The sequence below is a fragment of the Lissotriton helveticus genome, chromosome 2_1, assembly GCF_964261635.1.
Source record: "Lissotriton helveticus chromosome 2_1, aLisHel1.1, whole genome shotgun sequence".
NCBI lineage: Eukaryota > Metazoa > Chordata > Amphibia > Caudata > Salamandridae > Lissotriton > Lissotriton helveticus.
This window is the reverse complement of record NC_136059.1, coordinates 837144403-837166360: the sequence shown is the minus strand read 5'-3', so window position 1 is coordinate 837166360 and position 21958 is coordinate 837144403. Positions and strand designations below refer to the sequence as shown.

The 21958-nt window shown below is 46.8% G+C and overlaps 1 protein-coding gene across 1 annotated transcript in view; it reads left to right on the top strand.

Annotated features, from left to right (window-relative positions):
- LOC144820169 (uncharacterized) overlaps positions 1-21958 on the top strand; it is a 253214-nt gene that overhangs the window by 194634 nt on the left and 36622 nt on the right. The window lies entirely within an intron of this gene.

The window sequence follows — 21958 nt, the reverse complement described above, 5'->3', positions numbered from 1 at the left end:
CCTCTGTTTTACCCCATTTTTTCTAGCTCCCATCCAGGCGGCTTTGGGGGTCCTGATGGGGCCGGCCAGTGCTAGGCTATCCCCCTTATCGCTAAGAGGATAGCAAGAGACATGAAGCAGTACTGTACTTTTTTGGTCTGACCCCTAGAGCACATGCTTCACATGTTGACCTTGTCATAATATTGGTCCTCACCCTGAGTGTCCGGTGAACCCTGTCCCAGTAATTATGAATGGTGGGGAAATCCCTGAACATGTGTTTGAAGTCCGCTTCGGAGGTTTGGCATTGGGGGCATGCAAAGTGTGTGTCTGGGTAGAACTAATGGAGATGGTGTGGCATGAGGTACGCTCTGTGGAAGACATTGAATTGTGTGATCCGAAACCGCACGTTCCTGTAGACCTCTTTGGGGTATTCCAAGGCTGTGCTCCATTCCTTGTCATAGAACACTCTTTCTATTTCTGTTTCCCATTTTTGATGCAAAGGCTGTAGGGAGAGGAGAATTCGCTTTCGGTTGGCTTTATAAAGCAATGGGACTAAGTGTCGTCCTACCCCCATATGCAGGATAGTGTGTATGACTGGATGTGCCGGGGGTTCCACTTCATGTGGGTTCCAGTACCGATGACTGCTGTCTTGTAGTTGTCTGTGAGTTATGAATTTTCCTGGCGACAGGTCATATTGTTCGGCCATCTGGGTGTATGTTCTAAGTGACCATCCTCAAACAGGGATTCTATCTCCGTGACTGCCAGGTCAGTCTATACTTGGAGGGTGCCTGCAGTATAGTATTTCTCATCTCTGGGGAAGCTGACCAGCGGGAGAATAGGTGAGTACGGAGGCCTGCCCTTGGACATGCGATGTATTCTCATCATACATGACCGGGCTATGGACATTTGTAGCGGCCGAGTATGTAGGGGTTTGGTGCCCGGTAATAACATCCTATGAATTGCCGGCAGTGGTGTGCGGCCCTCTGTAGTGGTGGTCTCCCCTGTCTGGTGCCCCGCTGTCTAGTATGACAACCGTTGTAGTTGGGCCGCCAGGAAATATGCTTCGAATGATGGCGCTCCCGGTCCTCCGTCAGTCGTGGGCAGGTATAGTGTTGACAGCACCACCCTGTGTGGCCCCCTCCCCAGATCAGTTCGGTGAATAGGGTATCTAGCTCCTTAAAGAATGTTGGTGGTGGTATAACTGGAAGATTGGTGAAGTGATAGAGTAGCCTGGGTGTAGGAGAATAGGCTCTGCTTTCCTATGGTCACCCCACTTTTTGCTTTTTGCTTCACTGGTTTTCGACTTAATGTGGCTGTGGGCCTGCTAATCAGACCCACAGCCCTGCTGTTTTCTCTCTAAATTCACACCATGTACTTTAGGTACATCACCAATTGGGATTTGGGTCACTCTTGTGAGCCCCTGTACAGTGTACTATATGTACCCAGGGCATAGGTGCACCCAAGGCCTACCAGGGGCTGCAGCATATCTTTTGCCACCCCTGGCTGGCCATCCAAACTGACACAACTGGCTGATCACTCAGCTGGGGCAAGGTTGTGTAATCACCCCTTGCTTAGGTATAGTATTCCTATATCTACCCTTATATCTAGACACATGTACACCTATAAGTCACTCCTATGGCAGGCCTTAACAATCCTGGAGGCAGAGTGCTTGGTTTTATGTGAGATGAGGCTCTAGAATGAGCTGAGCCTGTCTGCAGCTTTCGGAACCATGTCCTCATAGCTGTTCTAGGATATTGCCATACCATATACTCTTAAGTGCATTATGAACCTCGTGGTTAAATGCTAACTTTGGTTTGGCTTTATCAAAACATGTCGTTTAAGATGTCATACGCTTTGGAATACTACCCCCTCGCCAGTTCTGGCGACGGGGATACCATTCCACCCTTCTAGAGGGAGAAGACATGTTACTTCCACTAATCCCGGTTAAAGTTAACCAGAGCCTCAGCATCACAAAATGGATGCTGCTGCCACAGACACAAGTCTGACCTCCTGCTGCTGGGAGTCCTTCCAGCGAGGGAGGCTTGGACAATAGGTTTCCTTTCTTGGGAGGTTCTAGCACCACCCCAGACAGGCTATAGTGTATTGGGGCAGGGAGGACTGAATGAAATGAGACACTGCCCGGGGCACACAAGGTGTCCCATGCATAGTCCAGTTCAAACCGGTGCTGGGGCACTCCAGCCCCAGCTCTGGTGCAAAACTGGAAAAAGGGAAAAGGGTGTAACCACCCCCTTCCTGGGTCCCGCCCATAGGAGGGACCTAGCAGGTAATCCAGCACCTACATTTGATATATAGGTAGGAGCTGAGTACCAAGACTTTAGATTTTATCCTGACTGAAACTCTGATACGAAATTCTGGACCTTCGACATCCTACTCGACGTAGAAGACTGAAGAATCTCCCTTGTGGTCAAGGAGTGACCACCCTGCACAAGCAGGCACCATCAAGCGATCAACGGTTTGCTTTGTCAATGCTCCTGCCGGAGCCCGAGCACTGAGCCTGACAAGACCCAGACTTCCAGACTTCCTTCCACCCGATCCACAGCCCCAGCAAAGCTGAGACCCGTGGAGGCGACGCGAGACGTGGCACCGGCCATCTTGGAAAGCCAACAAATTGCTTTCTGTGCAACTTCTGAGGCACCCTCGAAGTTGTGCATTGGGGTTGAGAAGCCCCAGCCGCGAGCACCGACTGAACTAAAGATCAGCTCTCCACACTCCACGAGTTCTGCGTGGTGCCCTTCTGCATTTTCCTGCTTGACGCGTCTGTCCGGTCACTTGCCCATTAGCTAGTGGCCTCTGTGATGACGGAATCTATGATTTACAATCCTGGTCTGGTTGCGCCAGGCTGGCCCTTGCTCCCCTGAAAAGGAGCAGCCCATCAGACCTTGCTTGTCTGATTAAGAAGCCATCTTCCTTTTCTGCGTGGGTTGCCTTTTCCAAGGCTTGTTGACTCCAATCTGGAAACCGATACCGCCGACAGCGAGATCCTTTGTGGAACAGTCCGTGCCCAGCTCCTGGTCGTCGTCGACACCTCCTTATCCACGCGGCTGCAGAGACAAGCTTCACGACATCACCTGATTGCTTCGCGACATCGCCTGGTTCCTTCCTGGTTCCATCCTGGTTACCGGCTAGTGACCCAGACTCTGTCCCCTCTGCTTTCAGGTACTCTTCATCCTCGATCCGCCCTGGGATCCACCTGGACACTTCTCTCCTGGTCGCCTGCAGCATCTTTCTCCAAGGCTCCATAAGAATCAGCGATGAAACCCGACACACTTTGACACCTACACACCCGCTTCCTGTGGGTGAGGTAACGCAAGTATTTTGGTACTCCTGTGGGTATTGACTATCCTAGTGTCCTTGTTTCAAGTAGCTTTTCACTAGTCTATCCGGAAGTGTCCTAAAAGAACTAGTTTCCATTTCTTTCGTTCCCATTCTAACTCCATGGTAATTTGCATGGGTGTAAAGACACTGCGCGCACATCCCGTGGGCCTCCTGCTCTCTATCCATTGGTAGTACAGTGTAGCCCCAGCGATTCTCCAGGATCTAGGCCTTTCCTTTGTTCATGACGTGGTTCTTATACCACTATTTTAGTATACGGTTCGAAGTGCCCCTAGGGCATTACTGTATTTTGTTCAACTTATTGTATATTAATTAAGTATCTTGTATTGTGTTCTGACCTCATAAAGAGTTCAGAGGATTGTGTTAGAAATATATACATATATATTTTGATATAAAACCTGTGTGGTGTCCTTTCACTTGGTATTAAGGAGATTGCATATGGTAAAACAGCTGGATTCACATGCCCTCTTGAGTTTAGCCTAAGACTGCTTTGTCCATGCTACCACTAGGATAGCTGGTCTATAAGGTTGACTTTATAGCCATCACCATAAGGGTTGTTTGGACTGGTACAAGGTGCTCACTAGCGTAGTGAACATCATATACCAGGCCAACTTCTCACATTGGTGTGCAGCGGTTGGGATTTGAGCTTGCTGTTGTTTTACCAATTGTAATCTTTGCAATATCATTTGAAAGATCATACAGGTACCTATAGGTACATATAAAACAAGACTTAGAATACTTAAGTTCTACTGAACTTAGTTTTTGTAGACCAAAGGTCCTAGCACACCCTGACTACAACTCCTAGGTAGGTTCAGTAGGAAACACTTAGTGTAGGTAGGTGCACACACCACACCTCACTAGATCATGTCTGCCACAGGTAAGCCAAGTGCGACTCTACCTGTGGGGAGTGACCCTCCAAGGGCACCCCATAGATATGAAATACTCAACTTCCAAGAGCTGAGACACTTGTGTACCACAAGGAGGTTGAAACAGGGTTCCAACACTACCCTTTAGCACCTGATGGAAATCCTAGAAGAGTATGATGCTCAGAAAGCATCTGGTTCAGGTCCTACTGCAGATGAGGTCCTGCCCTCAGTAGAGGATACCACTGATCCTACTATCATAGATAATGAGGATGATGGGGAGACAGATGACTCTGAAGATGGGGAGGGAAGCCAAGGTCAGGTGGAAGTCAGAAGACTTAGACAGGCCAACAATTTGGGGCAGAGCATGGGGTAGCCCCATTCAGGTCTTCAAGTGGGTTTAACCAGAGGTATAGGAGCGACAGCTCTCACTCAGGTGAATCTGTCCACTCCAATGGCTCTAGAGGTTCTCAGAGGGGGGTGACTTCCTCTCAAAGGAGAGAACATGAGGCTAGGATGAGGGAAGTCCAATTCAGAATAGAGAAGGAAAAACTTGCCCTAGCCCAAGCAAAACTTGCTTTGGCAAGGGAGCAAAAGTTAAGTGGATTAGATTCCACTGGTGGCAGCAATATCCCTAAGGATAAAGACAGGTCCTATGACAATAGACACCTGAGTAAGATTGTGCCCCCCTACAAAGTTGGGAATGACATCCACAAATGGATAACTGCTTTGGAGAGGGCCTGCAAAGTACAGCGGGTACCCCAAAGTCAGTGGGCAGCAATCTTATGGTTCTCCTTTGCAGAAAAAGGAAGACAACCTCCTCATAGTTAGTGATGATGATGCTAACAATTACACTGTCCTGAAGAGTGCTCTAATTGATGGGTTTGGCCTAACCACTGAACAGTACAGGTTGATGTTCAGAGATACCCAGAGGACACAGACGCAGGACTGGACTGATTTTGTTGATTGTGCCACTAAGGCTCTGGAAGGCTGCTTGCTGGGAAGTAAAGTTAAGGACTATACAGGATTGTATAATTTGATCATGAGAGAACAAATTCTTAACGATTGTCAGAACCAGTTGTTGCACCAACTCCTGATTGACTCAGATCTGACCTCTCCCCAAGAATTGGGAAAGAAGGCAGACAAATGGGTCAGAACCAGGGTTATGCAGAAACCCCAGAACCAAGGTGGTGATCAGAAAAAGGCAGACCAAAAAGGTGGGGATCAGAAACCAAAAGACCAGAAGTCTTCATCAGGCCCCCAAAATTCTAATGAAGGGGGGTCCCAAACTTCTAAGAAGAAGAAGAAAGAAGGTCCAAAGAAACCTTGGTGTAAATATTGTAAATCTGCCTCTAACTGGTTTAGTGAGTGCACGGAGAAAGGTACAGCCCCTACCACTGTAGCCCCCAAGGCATCTGCACCCCCTAGTACAGTTAACAGTAGTAGTTCCCAACCAAAGGTTATAGTGGGGTTAACCGTGGGCACTGAAGTGAATTCTGGCTTAGTCAGGATACCACCCCAGGCTGTTGTTGTCTGTAATGTGGACATGGCTATGTCCTCAACTGTGAGTCCCAGTACTCTGGGCAAGTACAGGCAAACACCTTTGATAAATGACAAAGTAGCTCAGGCGTACAGGGACACATGCGCCAGTGTCACTATCGTGACACCTTACTTTGTGGACCCTGGACAGATTGTACTGGGTGATAATTACCTGGTGACCAATGCTAGCAATGTCACTACTACCCATCGTGTGGCAGTTGTTAACTTCTCCTGGGGAGGGGTAACTGGCCTCAAACGAGTTGTGGTAAGTGCAGACATCCCAGTTGAATGTCTGTTGGGCAATGATCTCGAATCCTCAGTATGGTCAGAATTGGAGTATAGGACTCATGCAGAGAAGTTAGGCATATCAGCACATGTCCTTGCTGTGACCAGATCACAGGCTAAAAAGTGCCAAACTGAACAGGCCTTGGATCCTGAAAGTATGGACCAAGTGCCATCCAAGAGAAATAGCAGTAGGGTTAAGGCAGTGCCTTCCCCCCTGCCTACAAGTGATGATCAGCCTTCTCAGGAAGCTGATTCTGAGACTCCTGAAGGAACTGTCCTAGAAGAACTTGAACCTGACCAGGTTGAGTTTCTTGGGACAGGGGGACCTTCAAGGGCAGACTTGAGACAGGCACAATTAGACTGCCCCTCTCTTGAACCCCTCAGACAGGAAGCTGCTTCTGAGGCTGCTGGGAATGCTACAGGTACCCATAGAGTTTATTGGGATGAAGGACTCCTTTATTCTGAGGGTCGAGACCCCCAAGCCTGGTGCTTCCAGGAGGTTGGTCATGCCTCAGGCCTTTAGGAGTTTCCTTCTTACCTTAGCCCATGATATTCCCTTAGCAGGACATCTAGGCCAGAACAAGACTTGGGACAGGCTTGTCCCTCACTTTCACTGGCCCCATGTGTCAGAAGATGCTATGGAGTTTTGTCGTCTCCCACGCTGGTTGGGCCTGCTACCTTGTACTCAAAATCTCCCACGCTGGCTCAAAATCAAAGCTGACCCCCTCTGTCGGCTATGCGGCTTGGCACAAGAGGACATGCTACACTTAATATGCTCTTGTGGAAAACTACAGGAAGAATGGAAACGTTGGCTAAAACACCACTTCAATCGGCAAGGGATCCGCACTAGAAGGGCGGCGGTCCTTGCATGTTTTCATCCTAACGACCCTGGCTTGAACTGCAGTTTTGTAAAATTTCTGAAGGCAGTTGAAAAAAAGATGCCAAAAAACCCAACCGATAACTGCCCGATTCAGCCGACCTGACATCACTTCGCTGATTGTTTCACCGATTCACGTGCTTACGAGGACACTGAGCAATAACTAACAAATATTAAGTCCAAATACAAGCACATCGGTCATAAGGAAATGTGAACATTTTAAATTTTAAACTCGGAGTCTTTTAAAACTGTAGTTTTATCCTTACTGTTCTTAATTCATTTTTATATTGCAATGGTTTTAAGTAACTATGCTGAATAAAGATTACTTACTTACTTACTTACTTACTTACTTACTTACTTTGTCGCTCCTGTGTGACCTGCCAAGCCAGTGGCAAATTAGGTGGCACAACAAAGGCCCCCCTCATACCACTACCTGTGGTGGGGGTACCCTTTGAAAGAGTTGGGATTGACATTGTTGGACCAATGGATCCCCAAACTGCCTCTGGGCACAGATTTATACTGGTGGTAGTGGATCATGCCACCAGGTATCCAGAAGCTATTCCCCTAAGGACCACAACAGCTCCTGTTGTGGCAAGATCCCTCCTGGGAGTTTTCTCAAGAATGGGCTTTCCAAAGGAGGTTGTCTCAGACAGAGGTGCAAACTTCATGTCTGGGTACTTGACTGCTATGTGGAAGGAATGTAGTGTCAATTACAAATTCACTACACCCTACCATCCACAGTGCAATGGGCTTGTTGAAAGATTCAGCAAGAACCTCAAGGGTATGATCAAGGGTTTACCTGAAAAGCTTAGGCGAAGATGAGACATCCTTCTGCCCTGCCTTCTGTTTGCTTACAGAGAGGTCCCACAAAAGGGGGTTGGCTACAGCCCTTTTGAGCTTTTGTTTGGGCATCCTGTAAGGGACCCCTATGTCTGGTGAAGGAAGGATGGGAGTTACCTCTCAAAAAGCCTAAACAAGACATAGTGGACTATGTACTTGGTCTCCACTCCAGGATGGCTGAGTATATGAAGAAGGCTTCTAAAAACCTTGAGGCTAGCCAAGAACTTCAAAAACCTTGGCATGACCAAAAGGCTGTGCTGACTGAGTACCAGCCAGGACAGAAGGTGTGGGTGTTGGAGTTAGTGGCCCCAGCAGCACTCCAGGACAAATGGTCTGGACCCCACACCATTGTTGAGAAAAAGGGAGAGGTCACCTACTTGGTGGACCTTGGAACCCATAGGAGCCCCCACAGGGTGCTCCATGTCAACAGACTCAAAGCATATGTTGACAGGGCAGACATGGGTTTGCTCATGGCTACAGATGAGGGACAGGAGGAAGAGAGTGACCATCTCCCAGGCCTGTTGACTCAGAACCCTGATGATGGTTCAGTTGATGGTGTTGCCTTAGCTTGCAGCCTCACTGACCAGCAGTAACAGGACTGCAGACAGGTTCTACAGACCTTTAGACATATGTTTTCATTGACACCTAGTCAGACTAACTGGTGCACCCATGAGGTGGACCCTGGTGACAGTCTGCCTGTGAAGAGTAAGATCTACAGGCAACCTGACCATGTCAGGGACTATATAAAGAATGAGGTACAGAAAATGCTTGAGTTGGGAGTAATTGAGCCATCAGAGAGCCCCTGGGCCAGCCCAGTAGTCCTTGTACCAAAACCTCACACCCAAGATGGTAAGAGAGAGATGAGGTTCGGTGTGGACTATAGAGGTCTCAATGCTGTCACTAGGACAGATGTTCACCCAATTCCAAGAGCAGATGAGCTCATTGATAGATTGGCTTCTGCCAAGATTCTGAGCACATTTGATGTGACAGCTGGCTATTGGCAAACCTGGTTAGCTGAGGATGCCAAGGCCAAAACTGCTTTCTCAACCCCAGGAGGTCATTATCAATTTGTGGTAATGCCCTTTGGCTTGAAGAATGCACCTGCCACTTTCCAAAGGTTGGTGAACCAAGTACTCACTGGGTTGAATGACTTTTGTGCAGCTTATCTTGATGATATTGCTGTCTTCAGCTCCACCTGGGAGGATCACCTGATCCACCTGAAGAAGGTTTTAGAGGCCCTGCAGAAGGCAGGCCTAATTATCAAGGCCACAAAGTGCCAAATAGGGCAGAGTAATGTTGTGTACCTGGGCCACCTTATAGGGGGGGTCAAGTTCAACCACTGGAGAGTAAGATCCAGACCATCAAGGACTGGGCTCCTCCAACAACCCAGACACAGGTCAGAGCTTTCTTGGGCCTGTCTGGTTACTACAGAACGTTTGTTAAGAACTATGGGTCCATTGTGACACCACTTAATGACTTGACTTCAAAGAAGATGCCAAAAAAGGTTCAGTGGACCGTTAGCTGTCGAAAGGCATTTGCTGAACTGAAGAAGGCCATGTGCTCTGCACCTATTTTGAAGAGTCCTAACTACTCCAAAGAGTTTATTGTCCAAACAGATGGTTCTGAGTTGGGGGTGGGAGCTGTGCTTTCACAACTTAATGTAGATGGTTAAGACCAGCCCATTGCTTTTATTAGCAGAAGGCTGACACCTAGAGAGAAACGTTGGTCAGCCATTGAGAGGGAGGCCTTTGCTGTGGTTTGGGCCCTGAAGAAGTTGAGGCCATACTTGTTTGGCACTCACTTCAAAATTCAGACAGACCATAAGCCCCTCTTGTGGCTAAATCAGATGAAGGGTGAGAATCAAAAAACTGCTCAGGTGGTCCATTTCCCTACAGGGGATGGACTTTACAGTGGAGCACAGACCAGGGACTGACCATGGCAATGCAGATGGTCTCTCCAGGTACTTCCACTTAGAACATGAAGACACAACTGGTCAATGTTAGTCTAATGTCCCTGCGTTTGGGGGGGGGGGGTATGTAGGAGAGTAGGGTCTGCTTTCCTATGGTCACCCCACTTTTTGCTTTTTGCTTCACTGGTTTTCGACTTAATGTGGTAGTGGGCCTGCTAATCACACCCACAGCACTGCTGTTCTCTCTCTAAATTCACACCATGTACTTTAGGTACATCACCAATTGGAATTTGGGTCACTCTTGTGAGCCCCTGTACAGTGTACTATAGGTACCCAGGGCATAGGTGCACCCAAGGCCTACCAGGGGCTGCAGCATATCTTTTGCCACCCCTGGCTGGCCATCCAAACTGACACAACTGGCTGATCACTCAGCTGGGGCAAGGTTGTGTAATCACCCCTTGCTTAGGTATAGTATTCCTATATCTACCCTTATATCTAGACACATGTACACCTATAAGTCACTCCTATGGCAGGCCTTAACAATCCTGGAGGCAGAGTGCTTGGTTTTATGTGAGATGAGGCTCTAGCATGAGCTGAGCCTGTCTGCAGCTTTCGGAACCATGTCCTTATAGCTGTTCTAGGATATTGCCATACCATATACTCTTAAGTGCATTATGAACCTCGCAGTTAAATGCTAACTTTGGTTTGGCTTTATAAAAACATGTTGTGTAAGGTATCATACGCTTTGGAACACTACCCCCTCACCAGTTCTGGTGATGGGGGTAGCATTCCACCCTTCTAGAGGGAGAAGACATGTTACTTCCACTAATCCCGGTTAAAGTTACCCTGAGCCTCAGCATCACAAAATGGATGCTGCTGCCACAGACACAAGTCTGACCTCCTGCTGCTGGGAGTCCTTCCAGCGAGGGAGGCTTGGACAATAGGTTTCCTGTCTTGGGAGGTGCTAGCACCACCCCAGACAGGCTATAGTGTATTGGGGCAGGGAGGGCTGCATGAAATGAGACACTGCCTGGGGCACACAAGGTGTCCCATTCATAGTCCAGTTCAAACCGGTGCTGGGGCACTCCAACCCCAGCTCTGGTGCAAAACTGGACAAAGTGAAAGGGGTTTAACCACCCCCTTCCTGGGTCCCATCCATAGGAGGGACCTAGCAGGTAATCCAGCCCCTAAATTTGGTATATAGGTAGGAGCTGTGTCCCAAGACTTTAGATTTTATCCTGACAAACTCTGATACGAAACTCTGGACCTTCGACATCCTACTCATCGTAGAAGACTGAAGAATCTCCCTTGTGGTCAAGGAGTGACCACCCTGCACAAGCAGGCACCATCAAGCGATCAGCGGTTTGCTTTGTCGATGCTCCTGCCGGAGCCTGAGCACAGAGCCTGACAAGACCCAGACTTCCAGACTTCCTTCAGCCCGATCCACAGCCGCAGCAAAGCTGAGACCCGTGGAGGTGACACGAGATGTGGGACCAGCCATCTTGGAAAGCCAGCTAAGTGCTTTCCGTGCAACTTCTGAGGCACCCTCGAAGTTGTGCATTGGGGATTCAGAAGCCTGAGCCCCGAGCACCAACTGCACCGAAGATCAGCCCTCCACACTCCATGAGTTCTGCGTGGGGCCCTTCTGCATTTTCCTGCATGACGCATCTGTCTAGTCACTTGCCTGTTGGCTAGTGGCCTCTGTGATGACGAAACCTTCAATTTACAATGCTGGTCTAGTTGCTCCAGACTGGCCCTTGCTCCCCTGAAAAGGAGCAGCCCATCAGACCTTGATGGTCTGATTAAGAAGCCATCTTCCTTTTCTGTGTGGGTTGCCTTTGCCAAGACTTGTTGACTCCAATCCGGAAGCCGACACCGCCGACAGCAAGATCTTTTGTGTGACAGTCCGTGCCTACATCCTGGTCATCGTCGACACCTCCTGGTCCACATGGCTGCAGAGACAAGCTCCATGACATCACCTGATTGCTTCGCGACATCGCCTGGTTCCTTCCTGGTTCCATCCTGGTCACTGGCTAGTGACCCAGACTCTGTCCCCTCTGCTTTCAGGTACTCTTCATCCTTGATCTGCCCTGGGATCCATCCGGACACTTCTCTCCTGGTCGCCTGCAGCATCTTTCTCCAAGGCTCCATAGGAATCAGCAACGAAATCTGACACACTTTAACACCTACGCACCCGCTTCCTGTGGGTGAGGTAACGTGAGTATTTCGGTACTCCTGTGAGTTTTGACTATCCTAGTGTCCTAGTTTCAAGTAGCTTTTCCCTAGTCCATCAGGAAGAGTCCTAAAAAAACTAGTCTCCATTTCTTTCGTTCCCATTCTAACTCCATGGTAACTTGCGTGCGTGTAAAGACACTGCACGCACATCCCGTGGGCCTCCTGCTCTCTATCCATTGGTAGTACATTGTAGCCCCAGCGATTCTCCAGGCCCTAGGCCTTTCCTTTGTTCGTGACGTGGTTCTTATACCACTATTTTAGTATATGGTTCGAAGTGCCCCTAGGGTATTACTGTATTTTGTGCAACTTATTGTATTTTAATTAAGTATCTTGTATTGTGCTGGTGCCTCTGACCTCATAAAGAGTTCAGAGGATTGTGTTAGAAATAAATACATATATATTTTGATATACAACCTGTGTGGTGTCCTTTCACTTGGTATTAAGGGGATTGCATATGGTAAAACAGCTGGCTCCACATGCCCTCTTGAGTTTAGCCTAAGACTGCTTTGTCCATGCTACCGCTAGGATAGCTGGTCTATAAGGTTGCCTTTACAACCATCACCATAAGGGTTGTTTGGACTGGTACAAGGTGCTCACTAGAATAGTGAACATCATATACCAGGCCAACTTCTCATACTGGGGACCATTATCATCTTTGCCAATGCCACTCTTCCTACAGGGGTTAGGGGCAACGTTTTCCAGAACCCCACTGCTGATCTAATCCCTGCCAACACCTTACAGTGATCCCTTCATATAGGTCCTCGGGTGTGGTACAATTTCACTCCCAGATATCTGTGCGCTTCAGCTTTCCATGTGAGTGACTGAGTTCCAATCTGTATCTCAAATGGGGCCATGCGAGGGCTCAGAGGGTAGATTGTGGATTTCTCCCAAATCACTTTCGGGGGTCACTCTGTCCTGGGGCTCGGTAAATGCTAAAATAGTAGTCATAGAAGATATGCAGGATGCCTGACTGTGAATGACGGAGTATATCTGACTTTTCCCTTAGCTCCATGATTGGTTTTTACCTCTGAGTCTTGTTTTGCGAGCCAGGGTAAAAGTGTCCCTCCTCTATTGCCCTCCAGGTGAACCCTGGAAGCATACAACCTAAATTGTATATGCGCAGGTCTCTCAGCGTTTCCCCATGTTTTGTTTTGCCCGCGGCCATTTGGTCTGAAGTAGCCTTGCCCCTGTCCGCCTTTTTCGAGAGGTCTGCTAAGGTTTGTTCTGCCGCTTGTAATGACTCCTCAAGTACTCTACGTACCCCTACTATTTGCTGCATACAATGTCCCCTCGCTACCACTTTGTTTGCATCCCATTTGATCAGTCGCGATGTTGCTGTTCCCGAGTTCAGTGTAAAGTGCTTCTGAATGTGTTCCCCATGTTCTTGCCTGAACACTTGGTCTATGAGGCAGTCTCGTGGTAATTTCCAGGTGGGAATGGGGGGTGTGAGGCGGTTTTCATCTAAGGGTCAGTATATGTGCATCGTGATCTGATAGCACCCTTCCCAGATAGTCTGAGTGTTGCACTTTTGGGAGTAAGGTAGTGGTGCAAAAAATCTATCTAGGCGCACTCGTAGGTTATGTGGGATTGTGTGAAAGGAGTATAGTCTGGTGGTGGGGTTTCACGCTTGCCACGCCTCTGTCAACACCCAATGTTACACCCATGTATTGAAAATTTCCGTTTGCTTATGTGCTGGTGAGTGGGCAGGTGGGGGATGGGATCTATTTAGACTAGTGTCTAGGACACAGTTGTAATCACCACCGAGTATCCATGGGGTCAGCGTGTAGTGGGTTAATATGTTAGTGAGGCGACTCCAGAATGGTGCTTGCTCTACATTTGGGGAGTAGATACTCCCTATCAGTATGGGTTGCCCTTCTAGTAATCCCATTATCACAGCATATCGCCCTTCCTTATCCACTACTCGCGTCTGTTCCTTAAAGGGAGTTCCAGGACATATCCAGACCAGAGCCCCACTAGCAAACGCTGAATATGCTGTGGCGCAGATGGTACCCCTCCATTTTTTACGGAGGTATTCAGCCTTACCATCCCTCTCCATAATATTGCAGACTTCCTCGGTACCCCCTACCAGAGCTGATTCTGTGTTATGGGCTTTCACAAAGCCAAACTGGGCATCATTCAGTATTTCGTTTTGGTCAAGGAATTAAGAGATTGGTATGTTTAAATGTCTTTCAAGAATGTTTGTTGGCATGGGGAGTCAAGAGATAGAATGACAGTTCTTTTCTTCATTCAGGTTTAATGTAGGAATTTAAGATGAAGGAGACTATGCCTTATTCCACTCAGTAGGAACATTACTTGCCATGATGATGTTATTCAGCAATGTGGTAAGAGGAGTAGCAATACAATACGCTATCTCTTAAAGCACATTTAGGGGGCATGGATCGGCTAGGTCTCCATATTTTGTAATCCCTATATGTTCAACCAGTCCCTCTATTGTTAGCTGTGGAAAATTGTGGAAAGCCAGGTAACTGTTGTCTAAGGGAGTGTACTCTGAGGAAGACTGATTAGCACTCTGACTTACGTTAAATTCCATGTAGACGGCCTCTACCTTGTTTTGGAAGAATTCTCCTAAGCCATGACACAGTTGTTGATGGGGAATTAGTGTGGTGGCCATGGAGGTGTGTGCACAACTGTAATGGGTGAGTTAGTGGCCAGTTTGATTCTTTCTGTAAAGTAATTGATATTTTCCTCCTTAATCATCGCCTTGTACTCCGGGATGACCACTTTATATTTATTTTTCCCTTGTAAGGAGTGTTAGACCTGTCTTGCCCGGTGGGTTTATCCCCAGACATTTTGCATTTTGGCCCTCTGTGTGTGACCTGTTTTTTTGGTTTTATGTCTCTAAGCCCTTTACCACTGCTGATCAGTGGTAAAGTGCATATGCTCTCCCTGTCAATTGTTATGATGGATTGGTGTTTCCATGATTGATTAATTTATTTACTACTAAGTCCCTAGTACAGTGCATTGTGTGTGCGCAGGGCCTGTATACCAAATGCTGTTAGTCGGCTTGCAGCACTGATTGTGCCACCCACACAAGCAGTCTTACAAAAAGGGACTCAGGTCTGCTGTTGCAATGTCTGTGTGCAGTCTCGTACTGCCATGTCAACCTGGCAAGTGCACCCTGTTTCCGGGCCCTAACCTTCCGTTTTCATACATGTGAGTCACCCATAAGGTAGGCCCTAGATACCCCTTCTCCATTCACTACATGTATGCCCTATGTCCAGGCTTGAGAGCCCGCCCTCCCCCCTCGTTCTTCCAGCGCCACTCCCTGGTACCAATAGAACTTGCTATTATACAGTGGAAATGGGTTTACTGCTGTGTGAAGATGGAGACGCTTTGGGTTCATTGGGATTATTCCACAGGTATGTCTGAGCACCTTTCGATTTCTACTTTTTAAAGTTCTCTGTAGGATACGTTCATATCAGTTCTTTATAAACCTGGTTTAGATGTTAAATGTTATTGTGTCAATACAGTTACAGATATGGCTACTTTGCAGAGACGCTGTTTACGAGATTCTGATGTTGGAAGAACGTGGCGATCACTTTGTTTGAACGCATCGCTCCTGTCGTCATTGATTTTTGTTCACTTTCTTTATTGTGATAGGGGAACCATGATCTAAAAAGATTTGGCCCTTATTTTACAGACTAGGTTGGTTTTCTTGTGGCTTAACTCCCGACTGCTGGACAAGGTGACTTCAGCATACACTGGTCAGAAGTGATTCAGGGGTTCATTTACAATCTGAAATTATCTACTGCCTTTCATATTTTGAATGTACCATGTTTTTGCAATTTAAACAAGCCTAATGTATACTGTGTGCCCTTTTCTTCCATGCTATGTTCTTTATTCTGTTTATTGTAAATTGTTGCTTCCTTAATCAGGGTCAATTTGTTATACCTATTTAAAAAGTGGCATTTCTTTCTAAAACGTTAACTGTTTTCTTATTATTTTTAATGCCGCAGTCATCTCATGGATACGGTCAACCAGAAGGTTCTTCTCGATATGGGCGCTCTGGAATCCGAGGCAGAAATCCAGGAGCCGCTGCTGACCTCTGTTGGTTTGGCGGGCTGAGGGACCTGCTTGCCACCATTAACGCTGCTTAAGGGGGCTCACGCAAACCATCGCTTTCCCCCGCCGCCGGAGCTTGTACCGGCCGCCGAGAGGGGACGAGCCTTGCCCTGAGGACTACACCTCCCAGCGTTCCCTGGGTTACTGGGACGCCGCCTCATGACGCCTGCTGCTTTCGGCCGGAGGTGCTTAAACATCAGCTGCACCTCCAGGGGAGCGGGAGCCGCTGCTGACCTCTGCTGATTTGGCGGGCTGAGGGACCTGCTTGCCACCAATAACGCCGCTTAAGGGGGCTCACGCAAACCATCGCTTTCCCCCGCCGCCGGAGCTTGTACCGGCCACCAAGAGGGGACGAGCCTTGCCCTGAGGACTACACCTCCCAGCGTTCCCTGGGTGACTGGGACGCCGCCTCCTGACGCCTGCTGCTTCCGGCCGGAGGTGCTTAAACATCAGCTGCACCTCCAGCGTCGTGGGACGCGCGCGGGCGATGCCGGGCGGAGCCTGGGCAGAGGGCGGGCCGTCTGTGGCCGTCAGGGGACGACAGAGGACAGGACAGGCTATACCCTTTGGTCGTCACTATGGGGAAATGTAAGCTACTCAGACAGGACAATGACTGTGAAGGTAAGAAAGCGAAGGTGGCTAAAAAACAAGAGTTAATAATTTCCTACCTATCCTCTGCCGTGGGGGCCCTAAATGAGGAAATTGCCATTGCTGAAAAGGAATTAGGCTTGGGTGCTACAGACCCATTTTCCACCTTGTTAGATCATAGTTTACTAACAGCTCGTGCCCTCCCTATTCCCCTTGAGCCTGTTGTTGCCATCATACACCCACCTCAGGCTCATATACCCTCTCAAGAAACATACATCGTCTACGGAGCAAGATAACCCTGGACAAGCACTAGCTCAAGAGCATAAAGATTGCAAGGGGGTAAAAAAGGGCAGTAGGAATAATAAATCTACTCTGGATTCGGTTTTGCCAGATAGAGCTGAACTGAACATTAATGACACAAGGTCCATGAATTATCTGGCCGATATAGTGGAGGGGATGTTTGAGTCTCGTCTGGAGCCAGCTCTCGAAGCCATTGCCAAGGATATTGTGGACACTCTTAACTCCTGTGTACATAAACTATTGGACAAATGTAAACATATTGACAACTTTATAAAGGAGTTTAAAGCGTATCCCTGTAGGACACCGATTTTGAAGGACGGGGGGGCAAAACTTAAAACATTTTCTAGGCCATGAAATACCAGGGGGGCAAATTAGTGATGATAACATTGGGCCCAGAGAGCCACATGTAATCATAGACGGGCAGTCTGGTCCACCTGTTATTGTATAGCCTCGCATAGGGGACCAGAAGAATAGCTTCCCACCGACTACTTCTAGCAAACTTGCCCAGAATAGGAGTCATGTTCTGCACCTCCCACCAGATGCAGCACCTCTAGTAGCTGTCCTAACGGGAATTCCTCCCCTGAAACCTGGCGTGAAAGAAACCGATCATGATTTGTTGACTAGGGCACAAACATGGTGTTCTCAATTCTGCAGCGGAGGAGTTGATATTTCTAAGAATATCATCTCAGCAAGACAGGCAGAGTGGGTTGGCAGGCGGCGAAAATGCTTACCAGGGGACTGTGTGGTCATTAATTTTAATTACCCCAATGTTGCAAACAGATTGTTTTGGGATGGGTCTGAACTCACGGGTACTTGTATTAGACCTTTACCACTGGGTTATTTCTATCCACACCATACTGAAATTCAGCACAATAGGCCGTCCCACCGTCCCACTAGTGGTTGTATTACAGGGAAGTCCTACATAACCAACTTTTCTTATCAGGCTAGACAGACTGACCTAAGAAAGGGGGGTTGGAATATAGTTCCTCATAGTAAAAAATCATCCACTAACAATGATAGCAGTACACCTATACGCCTAGAAAACAGATTCACGCCGTTAACAAATATGGAAACAAATGATTGACTAAATAATTATGATTTAACTAGTGAGGACAGTAGATCGAGGGCAGGCAGTGGATGCTCAAGAAAGTTTTTAAGTTGGAACATTGCAGGTATAAAAAATAAATGTAATGATGCACCATGGATTAATTTCATGAAAGGCCATGATGTAATAGCCCTTCAAGAAACCTGGGACCTAGACAATAGCTTCTGCTTAGATGGCTTTTCTTCCTTTTTTGTGAAGGCTGTCCCAGGATTGGGAGGCCGAGCCAAGGGAGGATTGCTTCTACTGACCTCATCGGACCTGGTAGGATCATTTAAAAAGCTTGACTTTGCCTCAGACAACCTTTTGATTGTGGAATGGGGTGGCTCAAACCATACCACTATTTTGTTAATCAATTTTTATAATGTTATAGAGAGAGAATTACCTAACTCCCATCTTAGCGCTGTAGAGCGTTTTTTAGACGAATACAAAAGTCTGCATAGCACTTCATTCGAAATGTTGTTAATGGGAGATTTTAATATTCACCCATGTAGATGGGATTGTTTGGCGGAACAGCAGATGGGCCCTGTTGGATCTTCCGCCGTACATTTTGAACATACTCAACAGGGGGAAGCACTGGAGGCTCTGCTAGCTAGTTTTAACCTATTTGAGGTAGATGGGTTTGGGGGCGAAGAGAGGACAGCAACATTTAAAGGGAGAGAGTCTGGTACCATCATCGACTATATATTTGTTTCAGTAGGCTTGATCCCTGTAGTCACCTCATATAAAGTTGAGGACTCGGTCTATAGTGATCATAACCCCCTTACACTAGAGCTAGACTTAGGGGATGTAATAATCAGACGAGACATCACTGGTATGACTAAAAACACCCTGAAATTGAAAGATCAGTTTAGGAGGCTTAACTGGGCAAAGATAGTCCCTGACTCGTTTATGTCAGACTTACTTATTAAGGCAGATGCAGATTTTTTGGTCTGTTTTGATACTTCGGCTGGTGGAACCAACATTATTGAAGCCTTTATTTCCATCTGTAAAAAGGTTAATCAGGATTTAAAGACCAAATCCAAAGCTCCAGTATCTAACCACCCACGTTGGTTTGATGGTAATTGCTCCAAAGCACATAAAGTTGTTACATGCCCTGAAACAGAAACCAAGGAACAGGGAGGTTGTAATCAGCCTAAGGGGCGCCTATAAGCAAGCTATAGTAGCGAGGAAGAAGGCCATTAAAACTGAAGCATGGAATGATCTTAGTTCAATAGATATCCAGAAGGACAGTGGTAAATTTTGGGATATAATTAATCACCCATATTTCTCTAGTACAGAGAATACTGCCCTGGACTGTGTGATTGCAGATGATCTATGGGTAGCTCATTTTAGTAAGATTTATGACAACGAGGATGATACCACAATTACACCATCCGATTCTTTACCCACACATAGTTCCCAACCGTTACTATTTGAATTGGCTGATGTTGAAAGGGCAATTGTGGATACATCGAAAAATAAAGCCCAGGGCCCTGATGGGGTCCCAGCAGACTTATACAGGACTCAACCCACTCTATGGGCTAAGGTCCTTACTAATGTCTTCAACTCAGTTAGCACTAACGGTTTTCCACCATCCTGGTCAACATCAACAGTAATACCGGTGTTTTAAAAAGGCCTGAGAAGTGACCCCTCCTGTTACAGACCAATCTCGTTAATCGACTCTGCCGTTAGGATTCTGGGCAGAGTGATTCTTTCAAAACTGGAGGATTGTCTGAAAGATGGAGGGGTCCTTTCCAACCTTCAGTATGGGTTTCGAGCGAAAAGAGGCACATTAGATCAATGCCTCAATTTGCAGATGCTCATCAGTAAGTATACTCAGGCGAAGGATGGCATGCTCTATATGGGGTTCATGGACCTGTCATCGGCCTTTGACCTGGTAAATAGGGGAAAACTGTGGGAAATTCTGAAGAATCTGGGAATTGATATATCCCTAGTGAATTTTTTAGATACGCTTCACCGAGGATTGAAGGCGAACATCCGTGTCAATAGGGAAGGGGGGTGTACTCGTTACTTTGACTCTAAGCGGGGGGTAAGGCAGGGGTGTATCCTGGCCCCTCTGCTTTTTACCCTCTATATAAATTCCCTAGATAAACATCTGGAAATGGCCACTCCGGATATCCCCCATGTGGGTAACTCTGCAGTTCCGGTCCTTCTTTATGCTGACGATGCGGTACTGTTGGCCCGCACAGGACTGGGGCTGCAGAGACTTTTAGATTCCTTTGGTGGCTTTATGGAATCTTTAGACCTTAGGGTGAATAGTAAGAAATCTCATGTCATGGTGGTTGGAAAACGCCCAAAATCATATAAAACACTGCCCTTTTCTTGCAATGGTGTAGTTCTATCCACCGTCCCAGTATTTACGTATCTTGGTGTCATTTTTGATCTAAAGGGAAGCTGGACCCCTCAAATTAATGCGAAGTGCTTAGCGGTTGCCAGATCATCTTCTGCCCTAATGGACTTTGCAAGGCGGTTGGGATCCAGGCCTATGGAGGCACTTTTATCTATTTATAAATCCAAATGCCTATCTATAGCGTTGTATGGGGCCTCACTATGGGGCTATTTGCAACAGGATAAATTACAAAAAATTGAGAACAAATTCTTAAGGATCCTGTTAGCTGTCAATCAATCCATGCCTGTGTTTACAATACATACTGAGTTGGGACTGAGCTATATCTCCGATCTCATACGCCTAGCCCCAATAACGTGTTGGGTTAAAACTTGGATTAATAAGGAGATTTCATTGAACTATGCTATTTTAAAAGATGTAATGGCACTTGAAAAAGCACACAAAATACCCTGGCTATCTTATATTAGAGATGTCTTTGCTAAATTGGGGCGTCCAGAGCTTTATTACTTCCCGCATCTGTTACAAAAAAGTGATCTGAACTGGATAAAGATGAATTTTATGAGGATGGTTGAGCAAGAGCGGGAATATGTGGAAATGAATAAACCTCTTGTTAGATCTAATTATGTTTTAAAGACTACTCCACATTTAGAACCGTACCTCAGAACGGTATCAATACCATATCACCGACATCTCTTAATCAGATTTAGATTAAACATTGTTCAGTATACTCTGGGCATTTCATGTGTGTGGGGGAAACCAGACCTTACACCTCCCTGTAGCTGTGATAATGCCTCTCCCCAAACCCTTTTGCATTTCATTTTGTTTTGTCAGCACTTCTCTGATATTAGGAAGCAACATTTAGTGCCTCTATTAAGAGAAGCAGGATTCACTCAAGCTAAACCACCACTGATGTTTTTACAATTGCTAAGCACTCCGAAAGTGATGTTTGGGGTTGCAAGCTTTCTGGTGGCTGCTGTACGCAATAAGAATAAGAGAGTGGCTTTTAGAGCCTTGGAGAATTGATTATATCCCTCTGCCAATGAATTTTGACGTTTTTTACTTTGTGATATGCTCATTAACAACATTTGCCTTTGTGTATTTATATACGTTTTATGTACAATATTGTGTATTAATTTTGATAATATTTTAACGTTTTTTAAATATCTCTGTATAATGTAATTTTGTGACTGCTTTTATGATTTTTATTAATCGAAATAAAGTGCCATTGACTTGCGTGACTTGCAGTTGCTTTTTGTGCAGATGAGCAACCTCATATTGGAAGACTTCTTAAAACAATCGGCAAAGGAAGTATTTGGAGGCCTTTGTAGTGGGGGACAACTAGTAGATCCCATGTAAAAAGCATGGCACTTATGCATTTCTTGTTCTCCTCGCTGTTCTAAGGGTGTGCTGTGCTCTTAGAAGTGGTGTCCCACAGATGCATGCCTCACGTCTGCCTCTACTTGTGGCCAAGTGTTTTAGCCTTCTCTGAATCTCCAAGCTCTTCTTGCTCCTACCCTAGCTTTTGCATCCTCCTAAAACTAGTATCTCAAAGGGTTGCACGATGTAGCCCAGCACAAGAGAAAGCAAACAATGCCTCTGCAGATTGTTATACGTTCATTGGAGTAGGTTATCTTCTTAAATCTTGAAACGAAGC